General features: G+C 40.4%; 1 pseudogene; it reads right to left on the reverse strand.

Moving 5' to 3' along the window:
* Positions 1–2,296: 2,296 nt before the first annotated feature.
* LOC118836498 lies at positions 2,297–11,401 on the reverse strand (annotated as a pseudogene).
* Positions 11,402–13,197: the final 1,796 nt, after the last annotated feature.

A 13,197-nucleotide genomic window follows, 5' to 3' on the forward strand; every position in this document is an offset into this window, starting at 1 on the left:
GCACCACAATTTTTTCAGCCATTCTCCTATTGATAGACTCTACTTTGTTTCCAGTTCCTTGTTTTCATAAAAAGTGGTGTTATAACTATTTTTATGCTCAAGAAATCTTTCTTTGTTTTTCATGACTTCCTCAGGGCTTATGCCTCTCAATAGAATCACTGGATCAAGGGGTATGGACATTTTAGGCACTTCATTTCCATAATTTAAAATTGTATTCCAGAATGGCTGTGTGTATACATAGTCCCACTGACAATAATTTAGTGCAAGTGTCAAACTCGAATAGAAAGGCAGACCAATAAGCCATGAATACCATCTGTATGGATACATATTGAATTAGAAAAAAACATATTAAGATTATCTATGTTTTATTACATTTTCATTTATTTCATTTATTTCTCAATTACATTTTAATCTGGCTATTTTACTGCATCTGCCTTTCTACAATACCACCTGCCAAAAATAAAATTTTGATTATTCCTATCTTTTGTCATCTATCCCAGCTGACTGGTTATGAAGAAAACCTCTGGGTTATTTTGGTTCTGATTTCTCTCACTAGTGATTTTGAGAGTTTTTTCTTAAAATTGCTAGGAGTTTATAGATTTTCTTTTGAACACTTTATTTATATCCTTTCAAAATTTAACCATTAGAAAATGGCCCTCTATTTGTTCCATAGCACAAAGTATTTCCCTACTCTTGCATCGCAGCACAAAAAAAAAAGAAAAGAAAAATACCAAATTTTAATTATCGGACTCCAGCAATAATTTTTTTATTGGTCTTCATACTGGCTGAATTTTGATAGTGTTAGGTCGAGTTTGAAGCTCTTGAATTAGGTCTCTAAATGATGAGAGTTTACATGGTTTTATCAGGCCTTCTTATTTATACTTGACTGAATTGATAAATGATGATTTTTTTGTAATTGTAATTTGATGTAATAGCCATACAAAAAAAAAGTAACTCTTAATACAGACTAGGTTTAGCTTTTCATGGTTGTAGATATGACTTCAGTTTCGGTGCTGGAAAATATGTACAACATACTACGCAGGAAAGAAAAAATGGAGTTTTTTTTTAAAGCAACTGCTAAAGAGCAATGAAGACAAAAGGCATTTGGAATGATGTCCTCAAAAATACATACTCTTTGTGGATTTGGAGGAAGAAGGAATAGAAAAAAGGTTTAATCCAAGGTGAAAGCTTAACCCCAGTCAGGTAGCACTAAACCTGGTAAAGAGTCCCAACAAATACATCGTACCTTAGGTTTTTACTATGAACCTGTTTTATTAATGTTTTCTAAATTTTAAAAAAGTGAATGTTTGAAAATTGCTGGGTCCCAGTGTGGTGGCTGTTGGAGTTTTTGGACCACTTGCTAGCAGTGATTTAGAAATTAAGATTAGCTAAAAACCCAAAAATCGTACAGTGCGGACCATGCACCTTGACAATGGTACTAACTTGTTATTCTATAGAACACGTTAGAATAGGTCTATTTTTGCCAGAGCCTTCTCCAATCTTCCTCCAATTACATTTCACTAGTGTTCCTTAAGAGGTTGCTGTATATTAATGGGACCTTTTTTTAAAAAAACAAAACAAAAAACAAAAAGAAACAAAAGGATTACTTTTTTCTATGTGAATTAATATCTTACTTGATCTGCTTTTTCCTAAACCTCAGTGGCTTTTCCCTTAGGTGGGGCAGGGTGGGTGGGGAGAACTTACTGGATATGACTGTTTTCAGAGACTTATAAAACCTTTTTTTGTAGAAATGCTTAATTTTTAAGCAGTTAGGCACTGAGAGCAGCAGAAATCCTGCAAAGCTTTATAGTTCTCTAGGCCCCTGCCTTGTTTTTTCTCTGAGTGAAGTCTTGATTTTGATAGCTAGAACTGCTCATGCCCTGAATGTGCTACAGAGGGGTGTTGATATTTTTCAGGTAACACAGTTTGTTAGCACAAATACTTCAGACCAACATTTAATGTTTTCTTTTCTTCCAGTTATTTTAATAGCATTCTTTCCTTTTTTTTGTAAAGTCATATTGCTATGGTGTGTTCCTTAGTATGCCAGCAAACACTGTCCCACAGGCCTCCTTGAGAAAAAAAAAATTGTTGCACCTTATGTATATCTCAAGCAAACCAAAATATGATGCTCTTCTGCTTTGTTTTTATTCTAAATATGTTGTATCATATCTTTCTGAAACCATTCTGAATTGAGTTGAAATTATCAATATTTATGCATTTAACCTTAATTTCTGGATTCAAACCTGTATATAAATCTTTTGAAAAAAAAAAAAAGAAAAGAAAATGGCCCTCTTTTGGTTATGTATTTGTTAATTGCCTCTGTATTGGAACCTTGCCAGAGAAATTTAATGCGAATGTTTTTTCCCATTTGAACCGTCCTCTTTTTATATTAGTTATGCTAATTTTTCTTGTGTAAAATGTTTTCCATTTCATATAATATATGTTTCATAATTGTCAATCTCTCTTGTTTATTTAAGACTTCTACCCCTGGTTAAGGCTAAGGAAGGTACCTTTCCAGTTTCTTTTCTAATTTTCTAATGCTATGACTGTTTATCATTGAGGTGACAGATTAATTTTTACTAACACAGGTATTTGGTGTTACCTGGTGCTCTAAACATAATTTCGATAAAACTCCTTTTGAGATTTTCCAATAATTCTTGCAAACAGCATTCTTTCAGAAATTTATTTATATCCTTGCTTATTGAAAACTGTTAGATTAAGATAAAGTGTTTCTGGGTTTCATTTGTCTAGCCTGTACCACTAAATCTCCTTTTATTTATATTTTAGCCAGTGATGTAAAGTTCTAATGATTACTAATATATGCCTCCAAAATTCATATTTTGAAAAAATTATTTCTGAAAGAACAAGTTCTTGAAATGCTCTACATTCAACTTCACTTGGAATTATTACTTATTCAGGTCATTCAGCACATCTTGCTTGGTGATACTAAACCATGCATTAGGAATCTGACCTCTGCCCTGGAATCTGAGATTGTAACGCTCTTCTAATTGTGACCTGAAGTGACAAATAAACCATTTCCAGTATGGCTGGGCAGATGTATCTGGAGTGATGTTCCATGTGGCATATTCACCACCTGCCTGACGATAAGTCTTATATGGGAAACGCCTGCCATCCTTAAGAACAAACAGAAGATCACTTGCCACAGAGCTGGTACAGAAATCAAGTGCAAACTTTTCAGTCTGGTACCACTTCCACCCACGGACAGCCTGAGAACGATGAAAAGGGACACTGTGCTCCTCAGAATGATTTTTGGCTGTATTTGTACAAATTGCTTTACAAAAAGGACATTGATTCCAGCAGCCACTGAGCTGATCAGAGAGCATGGCCTGAATCTCTGGGACGACTTTCTCTATAGATGTAATTTCACAGGCCTCTCCCACCCTTTGGATTCTGATATCCAGGTTTTCATTCATGGCTTCCTTAAGGAATTCGATGTCAGCTATCTCCTGGTGTTCAATGCTTCTTAAGTCTCCTCTTGGAAGGGTCAGATGACGCCCAAGGTGATTACATAATGTGTCTAGCCATATAGATGCAGAATTGTTTTGGTCCTTAGCCACCAGAGTTGATTCATGAATAGCAGAAAGGATGATTTTCTTAAAAAATTCCAAGCTGTTACTTAAAAAATTCTTCAATTTCTCATTTCCTCTACTTATACAGTACGCTTGGATCTCTTTCTCAATGTAATTCTTAAAAAACTGTTTTGGTGTATGAATATATTCCCAATAATTCTCAAAGTTTTCTTCCTTAGCCAGAGAGATGAGAATGTATTTCTCCAGGTTGGATCGGTTTCCATTGAAGGCAGGACAGTTAGCCCTTATCTCCCCAGCAAGGTCAAGGGCTATCTTTTTCCAGATGGCTATAGGTAGGGGAGCACTGATCTTGCTCCACAGGAAGTCAGCAAATGCTGTGATAGAGGTTGCACCTTGGCAGGAAATCTTAAAACTCATAAAGAAATCTTCTCTCTTGTTTTCTAGATATGTGACAGGCTCATGTGCTCTCTTGAATGCTGTGTGCATGTCCCTAAATTTAGCTGCTGCTCTGTGGCATAAACATAAGGACAAATCTATTTTATATTCATTTGTAAATGTGTACCGTACTTCATCAGATATAGAATCACTGTTTTTGTCAATCAGTCTCAGTATTTCGTGGAAGTAACTTATATTATAATCCTTTCCCATTCTCAACTTAGATTCAATATTTTCAGTGACCAATGAGAAAATATCTTCAGTAGTTTGCATTATGGTCCTCTTATCAGATTCTGCTATGGAATGTCAGAAAACCATCAATTTTGCCTTCATTTTGACATGTTTCTCATAATTAATGGAAAACTTTTTTCTTCTGGAATGATCTCGAAGTTTGCTTACCACATTGTGCTCCTGTTTAAAATAGTCCAGAAAGACATTCTCCAAATCTACATCAATATTGGGGTCTTCAGCAGGAGGGGAATTGGAGGATACTTCACAGACCCACTTTGTCCAAAGTAGACTGAATCTCTCTCTCAGCTCCTCCTCACTTAATTCTTTACCCATTAAGGATAGAGCCACATCTCTGCTTCTTAACAACAGTTCTTTTTCATATTCTGATTTCTTTTGATCCAGTTTATCTTGACTTTTCCTTGAACTAAGCAAATCATTGGACTTCCTGATGCTTTCTGAAACAAGTGCCTCTTTTAGATTTGCCAGCTTGTTCTCAAAGTTTCCCTTCCACTGAATCAGGATTTCATTCTCTTGGTCTTCATCAAAATATTTTTGAAGCTCTTTCTTGATGTCTTCATATTTTTTTGCAATGTTAGCCTCAATAGCACTTCTTCTCAGATCCTGAATTTCTCCATTCTGAATCTGATTGGTCAGTTGGTTCTGCAAATCCAACACATGACTTCTTAGATTCCAGGTCCAGTTATTATACATTGTCTCAAGCTTGATCATGGCCATGATTTCCCGGGTGTTCCTAAAGCTGAAGATGAAATTTTCATTCACCAAGGCTTTCCACAAATCATGGATGCGGACTTTCACCTCAGACATCTTCAGGATGCTGCCTTTGGATTCTTTCTTGGCAACCAAGAGAATTCTTCTTTTGAGTTCCTGGATGTTGTGGCTATAAGTGGGGTTGGGAGGGGCCATTGGAGGATCCCCTTCCCAAAGATGAGCAAAGTAATGGACATGGGTGCTAACATCAAATCGAATGACATCACTGAAGCAGGTAATACCAGAGTACTCTTCCTGTTCTGCGGCTGTGGCTGCCATTTCATCCAGTCTCTGCTGCAGTCGCCTTCTTCCTTCCATGTTTTGATCTTTGGCAGTGATTTCCCCCACATTCTGATGCACAAAGAGACAGCTTGGGGAAATGTTCACTTGTTTCATTCTCAGAAAGGCCTGCACAGCAATTTGCAAGATATCTTGCATTTCTGAAGGATTTTCACCAAATATATTGATCAAGGTCAGGTTTCCAAGTCCAATAACAAAAGTTGCCAGCTCATTATCCCGATTCTGTGATTTTTCATTGAGTTCTGTGGCCCGGAGTCCTTCTGTGTCAACCACAAGGACAAAGCCAAAGCCCAGCTCTTCCCAGAGTGTCTCTTCCACCTTCAGTAACTGCATGTAAGCTCCTCGTGTGCATCGCCCTGCACTGACATTAAACTGTAGCCCAAACATAGCATTCAGCAGAGTGGACTTCCCTGTGCTTTGGAGGCCAAGAACAGAGAGAACAAAGAGCTTTTGGTCTCCAATTTTTTCAGTCAGTCTGTCAAAAACAGCTGCTACCCACTTCAGGGGTACATAAGAAGCATCCCCATCCATCAGCTCAAGGGGGTACCCAGAAACCATCAGGTCAGCAGCAATTTGAGGAAGGGAGAAGAACACAGTGTACCTTTGGGATAAAGCTTCTTCCAAAGCTTCATAGATCTGGCCAACCTCCCTCAGGAGATGTTCAATACCCAATGAGGAATCCCTGATCTCCTTGGAGACAGCTTCTAGTTCCACTTGGTGGCATTTCAAGGAGGCACTCTTGGATCCCTTTTGGTTCTCTGACAGCACCAAGGACCACAACTGGTGGCACCTCTTCTGGAGGTTTTCCAAGTGACCTCTGGTCAGGTTATCCATGAATGTACTCAGCCACTGTAGGAAGTACAGTTTAGTGCTGTTGTCTTTCTCTGAGTGAGACTGGAGGATTTCAAGAACAGATCGCATCAAATCATTGAGGGGAAATGCCCTTTTTAACTGCTTTTGTCTTATTATTTGCTTATCTGTCTCAATCTCACTTTTGTGCTGTTCAAGGCTGCGGTTCCCTTTCTCTCGTAGGTGACAAAGCTCTTTGTCCTTCTTACACCACTGGTGCCAAAGCTCTCCTTGAAGGGGCAGTAATCTCTCCTTCATTTCAGACAATTTCATCTCTTTCATGAGGACCAGCAAAGCCTGTGCATTTCCTTTAGCCTCCTGACACTCCTTCCTGTCCACATCTACAAGGAAGCCATGGCGCCGAGCAATTTCAGCACAGTCTTCCAGACTGAGAAAGGGACCTGAAGTCCTCAGCAAGCGATTGATGACATTTGTGAGTTCATCCATTAATTCAGCCTCGTTTCTATTTCTAATCCCAATCCTCACTTTCTGGCCAGAATCATTGCCACCAATCTTATCTTTATCATCAAACAAATAAACCAAAGGTTTGTTTGACTTCCACAGGTCCCGGACCATTTGGACAGTCCTCTCACTTTTATCAGAAGTAGACACAAGGACCACTGTGACTGAAGCAATTTCCTGCAGAAATCTGAGCTGTGTCTCATAATCTTTGGCATCTCCACGGAGATTGGTGAAAGCAATACACCTTTCAAATCTGTCCTCATCTCTCCCTCCTGGACAGAACCAGGAGATCTCTACCATACCTCCCATTAAGAGGCAGGATTTGCTGCTGCCTCGGCAGTGACGGTGGAAAAAAGCATCATGTTTGTGCTTACTCAGCAGAGAGTTCAAGATCTGAGATTTGGAAGAAGAAGCAGAATTCACAACTCTTATAAAGGACACTATGGGAATGGGTGCCTGGGAGACGAGTTGGTTATTAAAATTAATGACTGTGTCTTCTCCTGATGATTTCTCCACCTGTCTCCAGCTTTTCTTGATTTGGCTGAGAGACCAGAGTGGGAATTCTATTGCAGAGGTACAGGGATTGGGCACCACAAGGGGGAGAGCAAATTGACAAATGGAAAGTTTGTTTGAAATGTATTGTCTCATGAAATCATCGGCACAGTGAAAAATCATCATCTGGGTGTCCATCGGGTGGATGTGGGGTGGACCTTTCGACAAGAGGAGAGGGGTTGTAATCCTATCTTCAAAGAAATCATCATAAGGATCTGAAGTGTCATCCTCAAGATTTGTCAGTGTCAGTGTCCCACTGCCCATTGTGTCTCCATCACCTTTACAAAACAAGTATCTCAGTCGATAATCCAGCATCAACAACTTCTGTAGGAAATAAAATGGCAATTGTTTGTCTGTTTCTGGTTGACTGTCATGCACAGAGGTCTTGTAGATCAGATGGAAATCTTCTCGTCCCATCCTCCTTGGATAGTACTGCTCCATACCAAGCCTCTTGGCTAACTCTAGAAAGTTGGAATTTTTTATCACTTCCTGGTACGTGATGGTATTTGGTTCTGGTGCACATGTCTTTTTCCTTCTCTGAGACACACTGTCCAGTTCTTTTTTCACCTGGTCCATCTGTATACAGTTCACTGTAGCTTCATATTCCCCACTAATGAGGAAATTCAGGTCTTTCTCCAGAGTTTCCCAATCACGACCAGCCCTTGGTTTCTTGAGGACATGAAGCACTTCTTTGGACCATGACTGTCCCATGTGAAATTGAATAAGGTTCAAACGTTGTGTCTTTTCTTCTGCAGACACAGCAGTATATCCAGGAGTTACTGTGAGCCCTGTGAACAACAGGAATGCTTGTGCCCTATAATCACATTCCTTATTGAGGTACTGGTATTTTTCATGAGCTTCTGTCATTTCACATGACAGGAAATTCAATTCTTCAATTCCTAGAAGACAATGGAAGGTTTGGTTTTCCTCCTTGTACCCTGCACCAGCTGCAATGGGAAGTAGCAGCAGGTATGTGCCTGACTCCTCTGCCTGTTTCAAGGTCTTTAGAAAGGAGCTGAGAGACAAACTGATATGATAAGTAGCCTTTCTTTGAGCTTCTTCCATCTTTCCTAGGGCCTCTGAATGGTGAATTATTTCGAGAAGGTCATCCTTTGCCTTTTCTAAAAGCTGAATGAAATCAGCAAACTCTGTGACATGGATATCCTTTTGCTCCTTTGCTGAGTGGAAAACCCACTGCATAATTGAGTGACTCTGTGGGAAGTCTTCCACTTGATAGACATGAGGGTACAGAAGGCTACGCACCTGGGATTTAATGAATTTGGTTTCATGAACTGGCAAGTCCTTGCAAAAATTGACAATGTCCACTAAGAACTGCTGCAGAGACAGGTCTTTGAGACAGATATTAATCCACGTGTTCGAGTTCCTACTTTTCTCACTCAGCTTTTGCTTGAAGTCCATTAGTTTCATCAGTTTCTCCTCAGGCTCAGTGATTTCCCAGGATTTTACTCTTTCTACAAAAGACCTGGCATCCTCCACTGCACTCAGTAACTCCTCTCCATCCTGGATCCTTGCACATCGGCCGGTCAGAGCAGTGTAAATCTTAGTGAGGCAGCGAGTCACTCGTAGAGGATCCTGAAAATCTTGTCTGTGGTTAGACAGAATTATGTCCCAGACAGGCACTAGCTGATAGCCTCGGTCAATGACACACCAGGTGTGGTTACTGGCCACAAGACCAGCTTTCCACTGTGGGAGAGAATCCACTTCTGGGGGGCCTCCTGTTTGGTATACAGACATTTGGAATCTTGCTTGCAAATTGGTGGAGCTTGTATTGTGAGAAGCCATTTGGGACTGAGAATTTGATGAACTGACTGTGGCTGCTGCTATCATCCCAAAACCACTGTAGCTGCCCCCAATGTACACATCAAGTGCCTCTGAGGCTTGTCACTTCACATCCTGCAAATCCTGTGACCTGAAGCCCTCAGCTACAGCTTTCCACCAGAACACTCCTCCCAAGTGCAATGGGCCCTGGTTCACATGAGAGCCAAACCTTTGGAAAAATGCCTCACATCTATGCTCCAGATTAGTTTCTGCACCTTTGGAGTGACTCAGAAGTTGCTCCAGCTCTTTTAACTCTTGAAGAGCTGACCTGGATAGGTGGAGCTGGTCCTGTGAAAAGCGGCAGGAGGCTAATGGGATATAGCACAATTTGGTGGTACAGCTGTAAGTGTGTTCAGAGCGTGACTTATGGACTTCTCTAGAGTCAGAAGATCTGATTTCACTGGCACTGGCCTCCAGGTTGAATCTCCAGCCTCCACCCTTAGCCAAGAAGGTAACACTGAAGCCCAGTTTCTCCATGCTTTCAGTAAACATGGACTCTTCATGAGAAGACAAAAACTCCATTGTTTCCATCCTTGTTCCCTGTGCTGGGCTGAGCAGGAAGAAGTTCTCTGGGAGGCTGAGCAGTTCTTCTCTCTTCACCAAAAGATCCTCGGGGTGATTGGTTTGGTAAATGCCCTGCAGGGCAAGGCCACCTGACACCCTTTTGAGGAGCTCCCTATCAGGAAGATTCTCCCTATGGGAGAGTGTGCCCTCCATGAGACTGAGGTGTCTCTTCATGTTCTCTATGACCTCTGTTAGGGGTTTCTCAGGGGGTGGCCAGTACTTGTGTGGGATCTCCATGGCCTGCCTCAGCACCTCTTCTTTCTCCCTCACAATTGCCTCCTGCCTGCTTTTGCCTGCTGCCTGCATCTCCCTCAGTTCCTTCAAGGCTGACTGTGCCCACTCTTGTCTCTCCTTCGCTGTCACCCAGTGTTTCTCTTCCATCTTCTCTGAGCCCTGGCCACTCGACAGCTGAAGAAGTTTCTCCAATGCCCGTTTCTCCCAAGGATGTTTTGCCTGTTTCTTCAGTGTCAGAATTTCCTTCTGTTCTAGGTGTTGTAAAGCTTGGGCAGAGGTCACACCCAGGTATTCCTGCAGCTTAGGCACCCAATACTGGGCATCCAGCCCCAATTCTCTCAGCTTCTCCTCCAGCTCTCGTCTTCCTTTCTCCTCATGTGGTGGTTCATCACCATCATCCCGTGGTGTAGACGTGGCTGCAGGAGAGCACAGAACATCAATTAGTCAGAACCTGCTTTTTCTTCGGGGAGAATAGTGCACAGAAGGTATGTGGTGTGGGTGTAAAATATAGAAGGCACTCTGCAGAAAATATTTCACCCTCCTCTCCTGCCCCAGAACTATCACTACATGTAGATGATTTATATGGAAGCCAGAGGCCTCCTGATTTGGGTTTGTAGCATTTGGAGTCTAGAAAGACCAAAGCTTTGTGAAGGATAGAGGTGAGGACAAGAATGGTAAATGGCTTAAATAAATCACATGGCTTGATCCTCTCTCCCCATCAAGAGCAGCAAACACCCCTCATTTCAGTGAGGTGAAAATCTCTCCTTCAACTTCTGGTAGCCTCCTGTATCTTTGCCCTACAATAGGTTCATCTTAAAGTCAATTTGGAAATTTTCTATTGAGACCTAAGTATTAAAATATAAACTCCTTAGCCTGAATTTTGAATTTTAAGGCCTTACAGGATCTGCACTCAGCCTACCTTTCCATAATTATTTGACATTGCTATGATTCCATCATTCTACATTCCATCCAGATACTATACTGGCTTCTCCCTGATCTCATGTAATTCAATGTACATTAACAGAATGATCCCCTTCCTTTTCTCTAACTGTTGAAATTCTTTCTTCAGAGCTTAGCTTACTTGCTATTTCCTTAGAGAAGGCTTCTTGATGATCCCATTTGCAAGAGTGTTTACCTCTTTGAAATTTCTTATGACACTTTTACTAGACTTCTCCTTTCCTCCAACCAACCATGCCTGATATTATCCTCAATTAAATACAAGCTCATTGAAATGAGAGACTATGTCAATTTTAATCATCTCCCCACTGCTGAGCACAGAAACTTATACACAGCAGCTGCTTAATAAGTATTTATTGAGTTGAATTTAATTTACTCTAAGGTTCATCTCATTGCTTTCTACCTTGGCCTACTTATAGGAAAGAATATGTGCTCATCCAATACTCCAACCTCTCCTGATGTCTAATTTCTGTTCAATCATTGATCTCCTTGTACCCCTGCCAAAATACCACCCTCATCTACTTCTTATTATGCTAGTTCTTTAAAGCTAGTCAGACTAGGATGTTCCTACTACCACCATGAACTCTAACCCCTATTCAGATTTAAGATAACCCCTTACCAGACCCATCCCCATTAGGTATACCCCTCTCTAAGGCCATTCTACTTTGCCCACTGAAATCCTAACATCATTACTGATAAATTCCTTCCCAATCCTTGTTATTTTGTAATATATTTCTACATTAGTCACGTTGTAAAAGAAGAATCAGAACAAAGGGGAAAAACCAGGAAGGAAAAAAAAAGAGAGAAATAATATGCTTCAGTATGCATTCAGACACCATAGTTCTTGCTCTGGATGTGGATAGCACTTTCCACCATAAGGCTTTGGAAATTGTCTTATATCATTACATTGCTGAGAAGATCGAAGTCTATCAAAGATTGTCATCACACAATGTTGCTGTTACTGTGTACAATGTTCTCCTTGTTCTGTTCACTTGACTCAGCATCAGTTCATATATGGCTTTCCAGGTTTTTCTGAAATTTACCTGATGGAATCCTAATAAAGCTGCCCCCAGCCCCAATATTGTAACTTCCTTATAGGGTCCACTGGACAGCAGACATGTCCTGATTTAACCATGCAATCTGTCTTTAACCACACCACAGGCTCCCAAACTCAACACAGCCACTGCTCCTAGCTAGCCAGTGCCCCCAGATTCAATTCACAAATTTTAACATGTGTATTCTTGTATTCAACCACAATTATATTGTCCATTTAGCCCAAGACAGGACCAAAATACCTAACTATTTGTCTTGAACAGACAAGACCACAATAGCTAGCCAATCAGAAATCAACACAACTAGGATGCTTGACTACCAAACCATAGAAGGGACCCCTCCCCCATTACCTAATTTCTTAACATATCCCTCCTGTCTTTTTAATATTCATGATTTCTGTTGGGTAATCAGCATCATTACACTATAAAATTGCCTGCCTTATATTACTAAGTTGCTGGTTCTTCTTGGAATTCAGCCTGCATCATGAGAGGTGTCGATCTCAATAAATGCCTGTACTTGGATTACAGGTGGTCTGACTTAATTCTTTGAGATGGTTCTGCCACAACACATACGAAACCACAACCCTGCTCATCATTTCTTATGGAACAATAGTATTCCATTGCATTCATATATTTGTTCATAACTTGTTTAACCTAATCCCCAATTGCTGGAAATCCCCTCACTTTCCAATTCTTTGCCTCCACAAAAAGACCTGCTATAAATAATTTTTGTACATTTGGGTCCTTTTCTTTTTTTATGATCTCTTTGGGATATAGCAAGTAGTGGTATTGCTGGATCAAAAGTAAAAAGTTTTACAGCCCTTTGGGGATAGTTCCAAATTGCTCTCCAGAATGGTTGGACTAGTTCACAACTCCACCAACAATGTATGAGTGTTCCAATTTCCCCACATCTTCTCCAACATTTATCATTTTCCTGTTTTGTCATGTAAACCAATCTGATAGGTGTAATATGGTACCTCAGAGTTGTTTTAATTTGCATTTCTCTAATCAATTGTGCAATATTTTTAACCAAAACTCATTTTTCCTAAAGATATCACTTCTTTGGCATCATTAATAACAGATTGGGCAAAAATACTGTGTCCTCTGAGAGGACCCTAGGTTCCATGTGTGCAAGGAAATGGAAGGTACGGGAGAGAAATAGGTCTCATATGAAGCAAAGTTCATTAGCAATAAAATGTGATTCTTGATGGTACATGGGAAGGAGAGATCCAAGCAAGAAAAATACATGAAGAAGCAGGGCGGAGGTTAGTGGGAATAAGTGAGGAAGGAATGATAGCATTAGAAGGGAGATTTTACTTTGGCAGCTTTGAATTCTGGATACATTTTTACTTAATTAAGAGGTTTCCCAGCTACAGGAGAGTATATTTTCTAATCATTTCCTA

This window comes from Trichosurus vulpecula, chromosome 2 (assembly GCF_011100635.1).
Source record: "Trichosurus vulpecula isolate mTriVul1 chromosome 2, mTriVul1.pri, whole genome shotgun sequence".
Taxonomy (NCBI): Eukaryota; Metazoa; Chordata; class Mammalia; order Diprotodontia; family Phalangeridae; genus Trichosurus; species Trichosurus vulpecula.